We start from the raw sequence: 15,182 nt of genomic DNA on the forward strand, positions 1-15,182 counted from the left end.
CTAACAAGACCCTTAAACATCCATAAACAGATCTGATGTGATAACAAAACACTCAAACATCCACAAACAGATCTGATGTGCTAACAAAACACTCAAACATCCATAAACATATCTGATGTGCCAACAAGACACTCAAACATCCATAAACAAATCTGATGTGCTCACAAGACACTCAAACACACAAACATCCATAAACAGATCTGATGTGCCAACAAGACACTTAAACATCCATAAACAGATCTGATGTGATAACAAAACACTCAAACATCCATAAACATATCTGATGTGCCAACAAGACACTCAAACATCCATATACAGATCGGATGTGCGAACAAGACACTGAAACATCCATAAACAAATCTGATGTGCCAACAAGACACTTAAACATCCATAAACAGATCTGATGTGATAACAAAACACTCAAACATCCACAAACAGATCTGATGTGCTAACAAAACACTCAAACATCCATAAACATATCTGATGTGCCAACAAGACACTCAAACATCCATATACAGATCGGATGTGCGAACAAGACACTCAAACATCCATGAACAAATCTGATGTGCTCACAAGACACTCAAACACACAAACATCCATAAACAGATCTGATGTGCTAACAAGACCCTCAAACATCCATAAACAGATCTGATGTGCTAACAAAACACTCAGACATCCAAAAACAGATCTGATGTGCTAACAAGACCCTTAAACATCCATAAACAGATCTGATGTGCTAACAAAACACTCAAACATCCATGAACAAATCTGATGTGCTCACAAGACACTCAAACACACAAACATCCATAAACAGATCTGATGTGCTAACAAAACACTCAAACATCCATAAACAGATCTGATGTGCTAACAAGACCCTCAAACATCCATAAACAGATCTGATGTGCTAACAAAACACTCAGACATCCAAAAACAGATCTGATGTGCTAACAAGACCCTTAAACATCCATAAACAGATCTGATGTGCTAACAAAACACTTAAACATCCAAAAACAGATCTGATGTGCTAACAAGACCCTTAAACATGCATAAACAGATCTGATGTGCTAACAAGACCCTTAAACATCCATAAACAGATCTGATGTGCAAACAAAACACTGAAACATCCATAAACAGATCTGATGTGCTAACAAGACCCTTAAACATCCATAAACAGATCTGATGTGCAAACAAAACACTGAAACATCCATAAACAGATCTGATGTGCCAACAAAACACTGAAACATCCATAAACAGATCTGATGTGCTAACAAAACACTCAGACATCCAAAAACAGATCTGATGTGCTAACAAGACCCTTAAACATCCATAAACAGATCTGATGTGCTAACAAGACCCTTAAACATCCATAAACAGATCTGATGTGCTAACAAAACACTTAAACATCCAAAAACAGATCTGATGTGCTAACAAGACCCTTAAACATCCATAAACAGATCTGATGTGCTAACAAGACCCTTAAACATCCATAAACAGATCTGATGTGCTAACAAGACCCTTAAACATCCATAAACAGATCTGATGTGCTAACAAAACACTCAGACATCCAAAAACAGATCTGATGTGCTAACAAAACACTCAAACATCCATAAACAGATCTGATGTGCTAACAAGACCCTTAAACATCCATAAACAGATCTGATGTGCTAACAAGACCCTTAAACATCCATAAACAGATCTGATGTGCTAACAAAACACTGAAACATCCATAAACAGATCTGATGTGCTAACAAGACCCTTAAACATCCATAAACAGATCTGATGTGCTAACAAAACACTGAAACATCCATAAACAGATCTGATGTGCTAACAAAACACTCAAACATCCATAAACAGATCTGATGTGCTCACAAAACACTCAGACATCCAAAAACAGATCTGATGTGCTAACAAAACACTGAAACATCCATAAACAGATCTGATGTGCTAACAAAACACTGAAACATCCATAAACAGATCTGATGTGCTCACAAAACACTCAGACATCCAAAAACAGATCTGATGTGCTAACAAAACACTCAAACATCCATAAACAGATCTGATGTGCTAACAAAACACTCAAACATCCATAAACAGATCTGATGTGAACCTAAAACTAAAAATAAGCAATTGATGTCATAAATGTTTATAAAGCAGTCCGTGACATGTGGTTTGTCGATAACCGTTTGTCGATAAGATAAAAATAAGATAATATTTTTAGGTTCAAATAAACATACTCATCCACCATTGATGCATACACATTCCTTCAAGGTGAACAACACATCCGCAGGTGGCGCAGACCCATCGGCCGATGGGTCTGCATTGTCATTTCTCGTGCATCCACAGATGGGTCAGACCCATCGGCCGATGGGACCGATCCACAGATGGGTTCCAACATTACAGATTCGGCGCGCACTCTTCATACATAAACATGCGACTGAGAAAGACGTGTAGCGGCCGCTTCCGTTTTGCAGAATTCAATCTTTTTTCAAAATGGGCTCCATGTACTGTTTAGATTTTGATGATTTGCGTGTGATATGATTCAACGGATATTTATATGAATCGTTTAAAATAAAAAAAGCCTTCAATTTCTGATATTTTGCCTTTTCATTTGGGCCTCCCAATTGAAGCCTCGCCCATAGGGCGGGTACCGTTGCTAGTAGTATAAATATATATTATTATGATCATACTTTTGGTCGTCGTCTCTTCAACTATACCTAATGACTTATTGTCACTCCGCCCCTCCCCCTCCCCGATCATTTTCACTTTTCTCTCAGTCTGTCCCCTTGACCTTTGACCTGTTAACTCTGACCCTCCCTGTCAAAACCAGTTATGCTCCCCTCACCCTCCACATGCTCCCTGACATACCCAGTCACTGGCTTTGACACCAATACAAATTTTTATTACAGCATCTAAGAATCAAAAAGATACATTTATGTCATATCGAACAAACGGTTTCAAATGGAGCACCTCACCGCCATTAGAGCATTTACATTGCATCAGATGTGGCAATAAATGTGAGTTGTTGCTCTCAGCTTGCCGGCTCGATGACAGAAGAGGCCATTTGTATTTATTTGCCTCCTCCACCCCTACCCCGTTTAGAACCCCATGCGTACATGGGAAACTTGCTGGTATAACAAAAGATATAAATCCTGTGTTTATCATCTTACTATAATTCACCAAATGTCCGTCCGTCTGTCTGTCTGTCTGCCCGTCCGTCTGTCCGTCCGTTCGAAGGTACCACAAAAACGGCTGAACCGATCGCAACCATATTTTAGGTGGGTAATCCTGGGATCTCCTGGAGTAAAATAGGGTATATTGTTTTTCCAATTTCAGCTTTGGCCTCCAGCATTTTCAGGTTTGGACTCCCGCATAACGTTATTTTCCCGGGTGCCGCACAAACGGCTGCACCAATCACTGCACAGCTGCACCGATCGGACTCGGTGACCTCGGACAAAGACCTTTTATAAGGACATGGGTTGAATCCCTGCTTGAGAGAATGTCAAACACCTCCCCGCCATCACGGTCGTCTCTCCAACTCACAATCCCACAAGATATGCGGAAAGGACGACCCAAAACCAATTATCTTCTTTTTGGTTCGAATATAAACATCATTAAAAGTAAATAATGACCTCGTCCAAAGTTCAAACGACGTGGGTTTAATCTCCACATGAGAGAATTACACATAGCTATTTCGGCGGTGTATACGCTAACAGATCGCTGTCTCCATCGATTTTGCCAAGGCCGTAACACCTAGCAGCTCAAAATCCTTTTAACTGTTGACTTGGTAGTTTTTACAATGAAGGAAACATTAACAGTGTTGTTAAAAGTTTATTTTGTGATTAATTTGTGATTGGAGTTATGTTGTTTGGAAGGAAAAAAGAGATATCTAATTCAAGTGAATGACAACATGCCGTGATGGTTTCTACATTCTAAACGTGAACTTCGCGGATCGCCATATGCAGATTCGCCACAGACCCACGATCGATATTTCTATACGTGAACGTATCCATTTGTTTGTGAACGGGTATGCTTTTCATGGAAGTCCTTCATGAACTTGCTGTCCATGTCTGACGTGTGACTGAAGGTGCTACAGGAATGTGGAATTTATTGGTTTCATGCTTTAGCATTCGCCGTTTCTGCATTGCCTGTTTGCTTCTGGCCTCCCACCCATGCGTAGCACGGGTATCTCACAAGTTCTAATTAATCTATGAAACTCAGGCAATGATTATTTATGCAAATGGTCAAACTGATATTCTCAGCAAATAACAAAGAACCATTTTGATATGGTGTTATGGAAGTTTGGCACACATGACACATGGACATTTTTTAGGTAAAAAAACACATGGACACAGCTCGGACTTCCAGGAAAGAAGTCGGTATTTCAAAAAAGTGGATCTGGGGTGAATTAACGGGGGTAGAAAAGATCAAGGTTTTGGATGGGGGAAGATAAGAGATGGTGGTGAACAGCTGTTTTAAAGACCTGGAGGGAGGAGTGGGATTGAAGAGAGTGAGGGAGTTTGTTCCAGATGTGGGAGAAAAGAGGAATGAAAGAGTGAAGGTGAATAGAGAGTCTTGATTTTGGCAATTTCACCAGAAGAGGGTGGCTGGCAGATCTTGTGCGACTTGTAGGAATATTTGGCAGACAGAGCATAGATAGAGCTGGGGGAACAAGGCCGGAGAGGAGTCGGTAGAAGACAGAAAGGCCACCAACCAACCTGAGTGAGTGAAAGGCCCTCGGCTTTAGCTTCATCGTGGGAGATTCCAATGATTCTAAAAGCTTTGGTTTCAACAGCGTGAAGCCGAGCTAGGTGTAAGGCAGGAGCACCGGCCCAGAGGGGGAGAACAGTATTCCATTGAGCTGCGGATGAAAGCCTTGTATATGGAGAGGAGCCTTGTATGTATGTTGTATGTATGTATTGTATGTGGTGAGATGAAGGCCTTGCACAAGGTAATCTAAAGTGCAGGGGAGGCCACACTCAATCGGGTGAGTCAGCAAGATCCCAGGAGAACATTCTGTGATGGAATCCACTAACACCCGTTCGGAGCCAGTTAAGGTGGCACCATTCCTTTCGAGATAGATCACAGGCAGGGGCTTGGTGGAGCATTGGAGGTGTTGTAGGTGGTTGCTGGGTTGGGAGGCATGCAATTGCTTGCTGTGATATAGGTTTGATCTTCTCTAATAAAAAATCTTACAGCTCTTCAAGTCTTTAGGGGGAGAGGGGAAAGGTTGGTGAGGTAGTGAAATTATCTCTCCACTCATGGCCAGCTTATCTGCAGATAAAGTGAACTGTAGCAGGTATGTAAAAGTGAATAGGTTTTGATATTTTTGTGTTGAGCACAGTCCAGATGAGCACGTTGGGAGTCAATAAGACCGGAGGCAGACGAACTCCTTCGGTGTACCAGCCTTAATGCCTAAAGTGTAGAGATCCGAGGAACCGACGCAGGTTTCATCCGACATTCGTAAGGCGTAGGCCAAGGAGAGGCCCAACAAGAGTTGAAGGATTATTGTTAATACGTTTCAGCATTTGTCATCACCCTTATTATTGGACAAGAAAGGCAAGAGGGTAAATGTATAGTGAGGATTACCCGCTCACCACACAAACGTTAACCAAATTGGCCTGGCCAGCATCATCAACTCACTTGGCATGGTTCTGCTCGGCCAAATCGAGCAATAAAACAACGTCTACAGAACAAATCGACAATTAAATAGCCCGATAAGATTAGATATGAAATTACACTAAAACAATATGAAATTAAAACTTGGCAAAACAGGTCGGTGTACTCATAATAATAAACATAATAATAATGTAAACATAATGCTGCTCAAAACAATAGAATAGGAATCGGTGATCCTGAATTACTACAAGAAAGTGTTATTAGTTCTTACTTTTATAAAATCCAAAAAATCTCATACTAAACAAAGTGGAAAATCCTCGATTTACAAAAATGTAAAATTTACAGAAATGCTATATGGCGCAAGTGTAACAAAAAAAAAAAAGTATGATTAGATCAATATGAGAATATTTTTCAAAAACGGGGTGTTTGATGCACCCCAGTGCATACCTCCGCCAGGCTGAACAGTTTATGTTTTGCATCCCATCATTGGTTCACAAGTTGGCCCGGTAACATAATTTCTACATAACATGACCTCAGACCTTTGACCTCTTGAGCCCAAAATATAATCAGTTCATCTTTACATCATAACATATAATTATACAAGAAGTTTGGTGAACATCCCAACATGACTGGCTCACAAGTTAGCTCGGTAACAGAATTTTTACCTAATGGGAAGTCTGGCATTTGACCTTTGACCTCTTGACCCCAAAATCTAATCAGGTCATCTTTACATCATTATACATACCTGTGCCAAATTTGATTTAGATCCCTTCACCCATTCTAGTGAAGTTCTCAAATTATAAACCTGGTATAGACTTTGACCTCTTGACCCTAAAGTCAAATCAGTTCATCTTTGCATCATAACACATGGTCAAAATCCCAACTTTGGGATGTACCAACTGTACCAACCAACTGTACCAATGTACCAGCTTTGGTCAAAATCCCATCGCTTGTTCACAAATTATCGAGGTAACAGGATTTTTACCTAACATGATCTCTGACCATTGACCTTGTGACCCCAAAATCTAATCAGTTCATTTTTACCTTATTACACATACATGCACCAAGTTTGACTTAGATCCCTTTAGCTGTTATCATGGAAATGAAAACCTGTCCCGGATGGACAGACGGACAGCTGGATGGACAACCCAAAAACAATTCCTCCAGCGACTTCGTCGGAGCAGGCATGAAAAAAAAAAATCTTGAATCTCCAAACAATATAACAGGTGACATTGAAAGTTGAGCTCACAGCATGTCACATGGTCACATCATGTTTTTATTCTTATCCCCTTCCAATACAACTTGTGGTCCTGATTCTTATAAAGGATGTGATAAACCTTCCCGAATGCACTATGTTCATTCCATTTTTACCCTCGCCAGAGGAGAGAGTATTGCATTTGAGTCTGTTTGGTCGCACAGAATAAATATGATTTTCTCTGCAACTTTTTCACCATAGGTGCACCTCCACCTGTAGATTTTTTTAAATGATAATTATGGCGTCATAGGTCACCTGGTTCGGCCGCCATCTTGGAAAAACCGAAAAACTTTGCACCTCCATATCTCCGAAAGCCCTGAATAGAAAACAAATTGAGACATGGCTCATTGTAAAGAACTCTCCATGGGGAATAAAAGCTGTTAATGATGATGTCATAGGTGCCTCCATTATGACGTCATAATTCTACAAGTACAAAACTTCATGGATCAAGATGAAATTTATTGAGCATCATCGAGGGATAAATTGGTGGAGAAAAAAAAAACGATGACGTTATCGGTAATGTGGTTCGGCCACCATATTTGTTTTAACACAAAAGCCTTAAAAAAAAACACTGAAAACATGTCCTGGCGATGGTCTGCAGTTTGATTGCTCTTTCTTGTTTTTTATTAACATTTTAACTGTTCTCTGTCATTTGTGTGCTGTGTTGCTGATGCAGTGCCCCCCTATAGGTTGGAAGAGGAGACCGTAGGATTTTTTTTTTTTTTTTTTTTTTTGTATACAAGATCGAGGCTCGTGAAAGAGCGAACATTAATCACACAGAAAGACAAACCGACACATAAAACATATAACATCGGGAGCGGTAGACAAGATGGGGAGAGAGGAGGAAGGACACAAACACAACATTATTTTGAGAGCAGGGACCGAGAGACATGGAGACATCGAGAGAACTGTGGGAGGGAGAGGGCTTTGGGGAGGAGGCATGGGAAGGGGGGGGGGGGGGGGGTGGGAGAGGTATAAAACATATGGACACTGCCAGGACTTCCAGGAAAGAAGTTGGAATTTCAAACAAGGTGGATCTGGGGTGAATTAGCGGGGGTAGAAAAGATCAAGGTTTTGGATGGGGGAAGATAAGAGATGGTGGTGAACAGCTGTTTTAAAGACCTGGAGGGACGAGTGGGATTGAAGGGAGTGAGGGAGTTTGTTCCAGAGGCGGGAGAAAAGAGGAATGAAAGAGTGAAGGTGAGCAGAGAGCCGCGATTTCGGCAGTTTAACCATCAGAGGGTTGCTGGCAGATCTTGTGCGACCTGTAGGAATATTTGGGGGACAGAGCACAGAGAGAGCTGGGGGTGCAAGGCCGGAGAGGAGTCGGTAGAAGACAGAAAGACCACCTACCTGCCTGCGGTGAGTGAGTGAAAGGCCCTCAGAGATAGCTTCATCGCGGGAGATTCCAATAATTCTGAAAGTTTTGGTTTCGACAGCGTGAAGCCGAGCTAGGTGTGAGGCAGGAGCACCGGCCCATAGGGGAGAACAGTATTCCATTGAGCTGCAGACAGACGAGATTTGACATCTACCAACGACCATTGCAGACAGACGAGTCCTCAAGCTTAACATCCTTTGATGGATGGTACAAACATTGATGCATCACCCGAGATGTGAAACACCTGGATGACAGTTTATAATTGAGTCAGGATTCAAACGCAGGTTAGACAACTCAAAGGCAAGTGTACATACATCAAAGCTATACTGTCAACAAAATATTACATTTCAATGATATTGTGGCGGACACAAAAGCCCACTGGCGTGGTGACATCATTCCGCGCACCAAGTGGGCGGTGGCCACGCCCGAGGGGTAGGCGTGGCCTCATGATATACACCGGGTGCGCAGCCCGGAGCGCGCCAGTGTTACAGTGAGCTCCTGAAATAAAGACGCTTATAAGTTACCGCTTGTCCGCTTCCTCCTTGCTCGCAAGCAGCGCGTGTAACGCCGCGCTTTACTGGTGACCCCCTCGACGTTGGATCTGCCGGAGCGATCCTTCCACACGCGACGCCATTGCCATGGCCAACTTCATCAAACTTCCCGAATTTTGGGAGGCTCAGGACGAAGTCTGGTTCATCCAGGCCGAAGTCCAATTTCAGCTTCGGCGCCTCACCGGCGATGACACGCGCTATTGCCACGTCGTCGCCTCCCTCGGGCCCGGCACGGCCGCTCGAGTTGTGTCCGTCCTTCGCCACCCACCGGACGGCCACAAGTACGAGGCACTCAAGCGGCTACTCCTAGCCACGTTCGGCCTCACGGACGACGCACGGGCCGACCGCCTCCTGGATCTCCCCGAGCTCGGTGACACGCGCCTGTCGGTCCGAATGGACCATATGCTGTCACTGTTGGGCGACGAAGCCCCCGGTTCTCTATTCCGGGCGCTTTTCCGTCGCCAACTTCCAGTGCAGGTTCGCCTCGCGTTGGCCGGGACCGGGCTAACGGAACCCCGAGCATTGGCCGCCGAGGCGGACAGGTACTTCGCCGCTTCGGACACGCGGGCGAGAGTCGGCGTGGCCGTCACGGCCCTCGAGGCTGATGCTGCTGATGCTGCTGATGCTGCTGTTCCACAGCATCAGCTTATACAGCATACGCAGCATGCTGATACGCACCTCGTGACCGCCGCCACGCCCCGCCCACCGCCGCGGCGAAAACCGCCACTGCGGGGAAACCCGCCAACTCCAACGGCCTGGCAGAGCCAGCCGCGCTCCTCCAGCTCCACCACCTGGTGCTGGTTCCACGCCAAGTTCGGCCACGAAGCTCGGCAGTGTCATCCGCCATGCTCCTTCAACAGGTCGGGAAACGCCCGGGCCGGCGCTCAATTGTGTCGATGAGCGCCGGCCGTTCGAGCAGCCTGCTGTTCATAACGGACACCTTCTCCGGGCGCCGTTACCTGTGCGACACGGGAGCGCAGGTGAGTGTCATTCCCGCCGGCACGTCAGACAAGCACGCCGCGGGTGGGGGCCCCGCGCTGCTTGCCGCGAACGGGACGCCCATCCGTACGTACGGAAAACGCTGCCTCTCTCTGCGGTTCGGAGGGCAGGTTTTCCGATGGACGTTCGTCACCGCCGACGTGCCCATGGCACTGCTTGGCGCGGACTTCCTGTGCGCTAATGGGCTCCTGGTCGACGTCAAGCGCAGACGTCTTGTCCAGGCCGAGACATTCAGCTCGCTCGCTTGTGCGTTGCCCAGCTCGTCGAGCAGCTCAACGAGCGGCTTGCCAAGTGGCTTGCTGAACGGTTCGGTTCCGGCCACGTTGGTCTGTACGCTTCCGGCAGCGGACGCATTCACCCGCCTCCTCGCCGGCTTCCCGGCCCTCACGCGGCCCACCTTCTCGGCGGGGGCCGTCAAGCACGGGGTGGCCCATCACATCCCCACCGTCGGGCCACCGGTCTACGCCCGGGCACGCCGCCTCGAGCCGACGAAGCTGGCGGTGGCAAAAGTGGCGTTCGCTACCCTGGAGCGACTCGGCATCGTTCGGCGCTCAGAGAGCGCTTGGGCGTCGCCGCTGCACATCGTGCCGAAGCCCGGCGGGGGATGGCGACCTTGCGGGGACTATCGCCGTCTCAATGACGCCACGACTCCCGACCGCTACCCCGTCCCCCACATTCAGGACTTTTCCGCCCGTTTGGCGGGCATGTCCTTCTTCTCGAAGGTGGACCTCATACACGGCTACCATCAGGTCCCCGTCAGGCCGGAGGACGTCCCGAAGACGGCGGTCATCACGCCATTCGGACTCTTCGAGTTCCTGCGCATGCCCTTCGGTCTGAAGAATGCGGCTCAGGCGTTCCAGCGACTGATGGACAGCGTCCTGCGCGACTTGGATTTTGTCTACGTCTACCTGGACGATATCCTCGTCGCCAGCGCGTCCCGCGAAGAGCACCTACGCCACCTCCGCACGCTCTTCGAACGCCTGGGCCAGCATGGCCTGATTGTGAACCCCGCAAAGTGCCGGTTCGGCGCCGCCATAATCGATTTTCTGGGGCACCGTGTCACCAGGCACAGAGCCGTCCCCCTGCCGGCCAAGGTGGAGGCGGTGAAGGGGTTTCCGCGCCCCCGCACGATCAGAGGGCTGCAGGAGTTCCTGGGCATGGTGAACTTTTACCATCGGTTCCTGCCCCGTATCGCCCAGCTCCTGCGCCCCCTGCACGAAGCTCTCCGAGGTAAGCCGGGCAAAGGCGACGTTACCTGGACCGAGCAGATGGACACGGCGTTCACGGGCGCGAAGCTTGCCTTGGCTAACGCCACCATGCTCGCGCACCCGGCGCCCGATGCACCGATCGCCCTCACCACCGATGCCTCGGACTACGCGCTGGGCTCGGTGCACGAGCAATGGGTGCGTGGAGCTTGGCAACCGCTGGCGTTCTTTAGCCGGCAGCTTCGCCCGCCCGAACGCCGTTACAGTACCTTCGACCGCGAGTTGCTCGGGCTTCACTTGGCGGTCAGGCACTTCCGCCATCTGCTCGAGGGCCGTGCGTTCACTGCCTTCGTCGACCACAAGCCGCTGATCTTCGCGATGGGCAAGGTCACCGAGCCGTGGTCGGCCCGGCAGCAGCGTCACCTCTCGGCCGTGTCCGAGTACACGACGGACATCCAGCACGTCACGGGGAAGGACAACCCGGTGGCGGATTGCCTTTCCCGGGCCGTCGCCCACGCAGTCCACCTCGGCATCGACTATGCCCGGATGGCAGCGGACCAGGCCGCTGACCCCGACGTCCAGGCCTTGCGGACCGCCGTCACGGGCCTCCGTGTCACCGAGGTGCCGTTCGACGGCGTGGGCGCGGCCCTCTTGTGCGACGTCTCCCTCGGGCGTCCTCGCCCCATCGTGCCCACGGGCTGGCAGCGCCAGGTGTTTGACGCCATCCACGGCCTGTCCCACCCGGGCGCGAGGGCCTCCCAAAGGCTGATCGCCGACAAGTTCGTCTGGCATGGCCTCCGGAAGGCCGTCCACGGCTGGGCCAGGACGTGCCTCGCGTGCCAGCGCGCCAAGGTGCACCGGCACACCCAGGCCCCGTTGGCCCCGTTCACGGTGCCGGAACGCCGGTTTGACCACGTCCACGTGGACCTGGTGGGACCTCTGCCCCCCTCGCGGGGTTTCACCTACGTCCTCACCATGGTGGACCGCACCACCCGGTGGCCGGAGGCCATGCCCTTGGCGTTGACAACGGCGGCCAATGTCGCGCAGGCTTTCATCGCCACCTGGGTCGCCCGGTTCGGCGCCCCCTCAGACATCTTGTCCGACCGCGGCCCCCAGTTCACCTCGGAGCTCTGGGGGGCGGTCGCGCAGGGGCTCGGGGTCCGGCTGCACCGAACCATGGCCTACCACCCCCAGGCTAACGGCCTGTGTGAGCGATTTCACCGCTCATTGAAGGCCGCGCTCCGGGCCACCCTCCGCGACGGCGGCTGGGTCGACAGGCTCCCCTGGGTCCTGCTGGGCTTCCGGACGGCGCCCAAGGAGGACCTGCACGCATCCGTGGCGGAGTTGGTCTTCGGGCAACCGCTGCGGGTGCCGGGCGAGTTCCTCCCCGACTCCACGGCACCATGGTCCGCGGCACAGCAGCGCTCCGCTCTGCAAGAGACCGCCCAGAGGTTCGCCCCGGTGCCAACGGCATGCCACGGGCACCCACCGACGCACGTCACCCCGGAGCTTCGCACGGCGGAGTACGTCTTCGTCCGCCACGATGCCCACCGGACACCACTGCGGCCCCCGTACGACGGGCCTTTCCGCGTGCTGGAGACCGGGGCGAAGCACTTCACCCTGGACATCGGCGGTACTCCTGACTGCGTTTCGGTAGACCGCCTCAAGCCGGCCCACCTCGACGTGGACCATCCACCGCCAGTGGCCCGACCCCCACGTCGGGGCCGCCCCCCTGCGGGCGGACCCCCGGCACCGCCCAGCCCCGCCGCCATGCCGCCCCCCGGTCCTGCACCCATCCCAGGGGCAGCCAAGGGCATCCCACCTGGCATCCCTGCACCCCGGACGCCGCCGATCGCCAGGGGGCGCTTCGGCCGGGTCATTCGTCTGCCCCGCAAACTGGCCCTCCAGGTGCGCGGGAATTCTGGGGGGGGGCGCGTGTGGCGGACACAAAAGCCCACTGGCGTGGTGACATCATTCCGCGCACCAAGTGGGCGGTGGCCACGCCCGAGGGGTAGGCGTGGCCTCATGATATACACCGGGTGCGCAGCCCGGAGCGCGCCAGTGTTACAGTGAGCTCCTGAAATAAAGACGCTTATAAGTTACCGCTTGTCCGCTTCCTCCTTGCTCGCAAGCAGCGTGCCTAACGCCGCGCTTTAATATCCCAATAAATAAATAGAACTAGAAAATATAATTTGATGTGAATGTGTTAATGGGTATGCCTCAGGTTACCATATTTGAACTTTCAAAAAAGAGGACACTCTGAAGAGAGGCACTCTGGAAAAAGTGGACACTCTGGAGAGAGGCACTCCGGAGAAAGAGGACACTTTGGAGAGGGGAACTCCGTAAAAAGAGGACAATCTGGAGAGAGGCACTCCAGAAAAAGAGGACACTCTGGAGAGAGGCACTCCGGAAAAAGAGGACACACGAGAGGGGCACTCCGGAAAAAGAGGACACACGAGAGGGGCACTCCGGAAAAAGAGGACACACGAGAGGGGCACTCCGGAAAAAGAGGACACTCTGGAGAGGGGAACTCCGGAAAAAGAGGACACTCTGGAGAGGGGAACTCCGGAAAAAGAGGACACTGGAGAGGGGAACTCCAGAAAAAGAGGACACTCTGGAGAGAGGCACTCCGGAAAAAGAGGACACACGAGAGGGGCACTCTGGAAAAAGAGGACACTTTTTAAGACTTTCCTTTACGTGTTGAGTAATCTCGTATCGGCAGTCTCATTAGGTATGTTCCAGACCTCTTCATTTTGACTGCAAATCGCCGTTCTTCCAGTCAAAATACTGAATTATTACTGGAGATAATGTCCCTATCCGAGTTCACATGAGATTGTAAATCAATAGCACCGTTATATGCCAGAGACATCCATAGCAATTCTCCATACAAAGCACTCTGGTTCCCATTCTTCTCAACCACTTCGAAAACACAGAATTTTGTCTGCGGCTAATTTACACTTTTGTTTTGGGATTGTGTTTGGGGGTAGTAAAAGAAAATATCAAATAAAGAGCTCTTGAAGAAAATCAAACAAGTGTGTATGGTACGGACTCAGGAAAGACAGTGAATGAAGGGGCCGAGGACGCCACTGGACTCTCTCTCACTGCGAGGTTGGACAGGAAGTGGACGCGTGAATGTGAATATCGATGTTCGAACACGGCTATTACGCCATGACGAAGTAGTACAGACATGTACCAAGCTGTCTTGGTTCAAACATTACATAACCACATTTTATCACTAAGAAAATGTATACAAATGGTTTAACCATTTAAACAAGGTAAAAAAGTATCCTACATCTTAAAATTTATCCCTTTTGAAAATGCAAAAGCAAAAAAAAAAAAAAAAGGCAACATTCCGGCCATTTTAAAATATTCACAAAATCCGGCCCGATGGAGATTCAAGGACCAAAAAGGAGGACAAGCCCGGAAAAAATACTGGATGTATGGTAAAACCAATATGCCTAGACCAGTGTTAGATCTCAACGCACTATTACATTTAACCTCAATTAAAGGTCACATGAAAGAAAGAGAGATAAGTAGAAGAGAGAAAACATCAGATGCTTCTTTCTTGAGCTATGATCTGCAATAATAAAAACATTTCAGCTAAAGGTCACATAACATTTGACCCCAAAATCGAATTTGTTCATCTCTGCATCATGGTAGATAGCGGTACCAAATTTGTCAAAATCCGTTCAGCGGTTCACAAGTTATCGAAAATCTGCTACGCATGCACGGACAAGCCGAAAACACAATGCCTCCTCAACCTCTGCTGCAGAGGCACGAAGAAACATACTACCTCACATGTGAGGAGTATTATAAAAGTTAAATGTAACTCTGATCATGCTGTATCAAAATAATTTATTGAGGCCTCTCATATATATGGGACATCATTTAGGTTAGTCCATTTGGTACGATCACACAGCTCATGAGTCATAGGCATTGTAGAAAAAAAAAGATTACAAAGTGACAAAAGCTTCTTGGGTAAACTTAAAATATCATCGGGTTGGTTGGGTTTCAGGGAAGGTAACAGGGCATGATGTCACAGACAGAGGCGGTCCTTAATAACGTTTAAACAATGGCCTACCCACCCACGAGTGGTGTTACCATGTAGCCAATTGATAAAATAGCCGAAGTGGAATCTCTAGGATTGCCATTCATTCTGTATGGGATCATTCAAAATG

Source organism: Myxine glutinosa, chromosome 5 (assembly GCF_964187855.1).
Source record: "Myxine glutinosa chromosome 5, kmMyxGlut1.1, whole genome shotgun sequence".
NCBI classification, from domain to species: Eukaryota; Metazoa; Chordata; class Myxini; order Myxiniformes; family Myxinidae; genus Myxine; species Myxine glutinosa.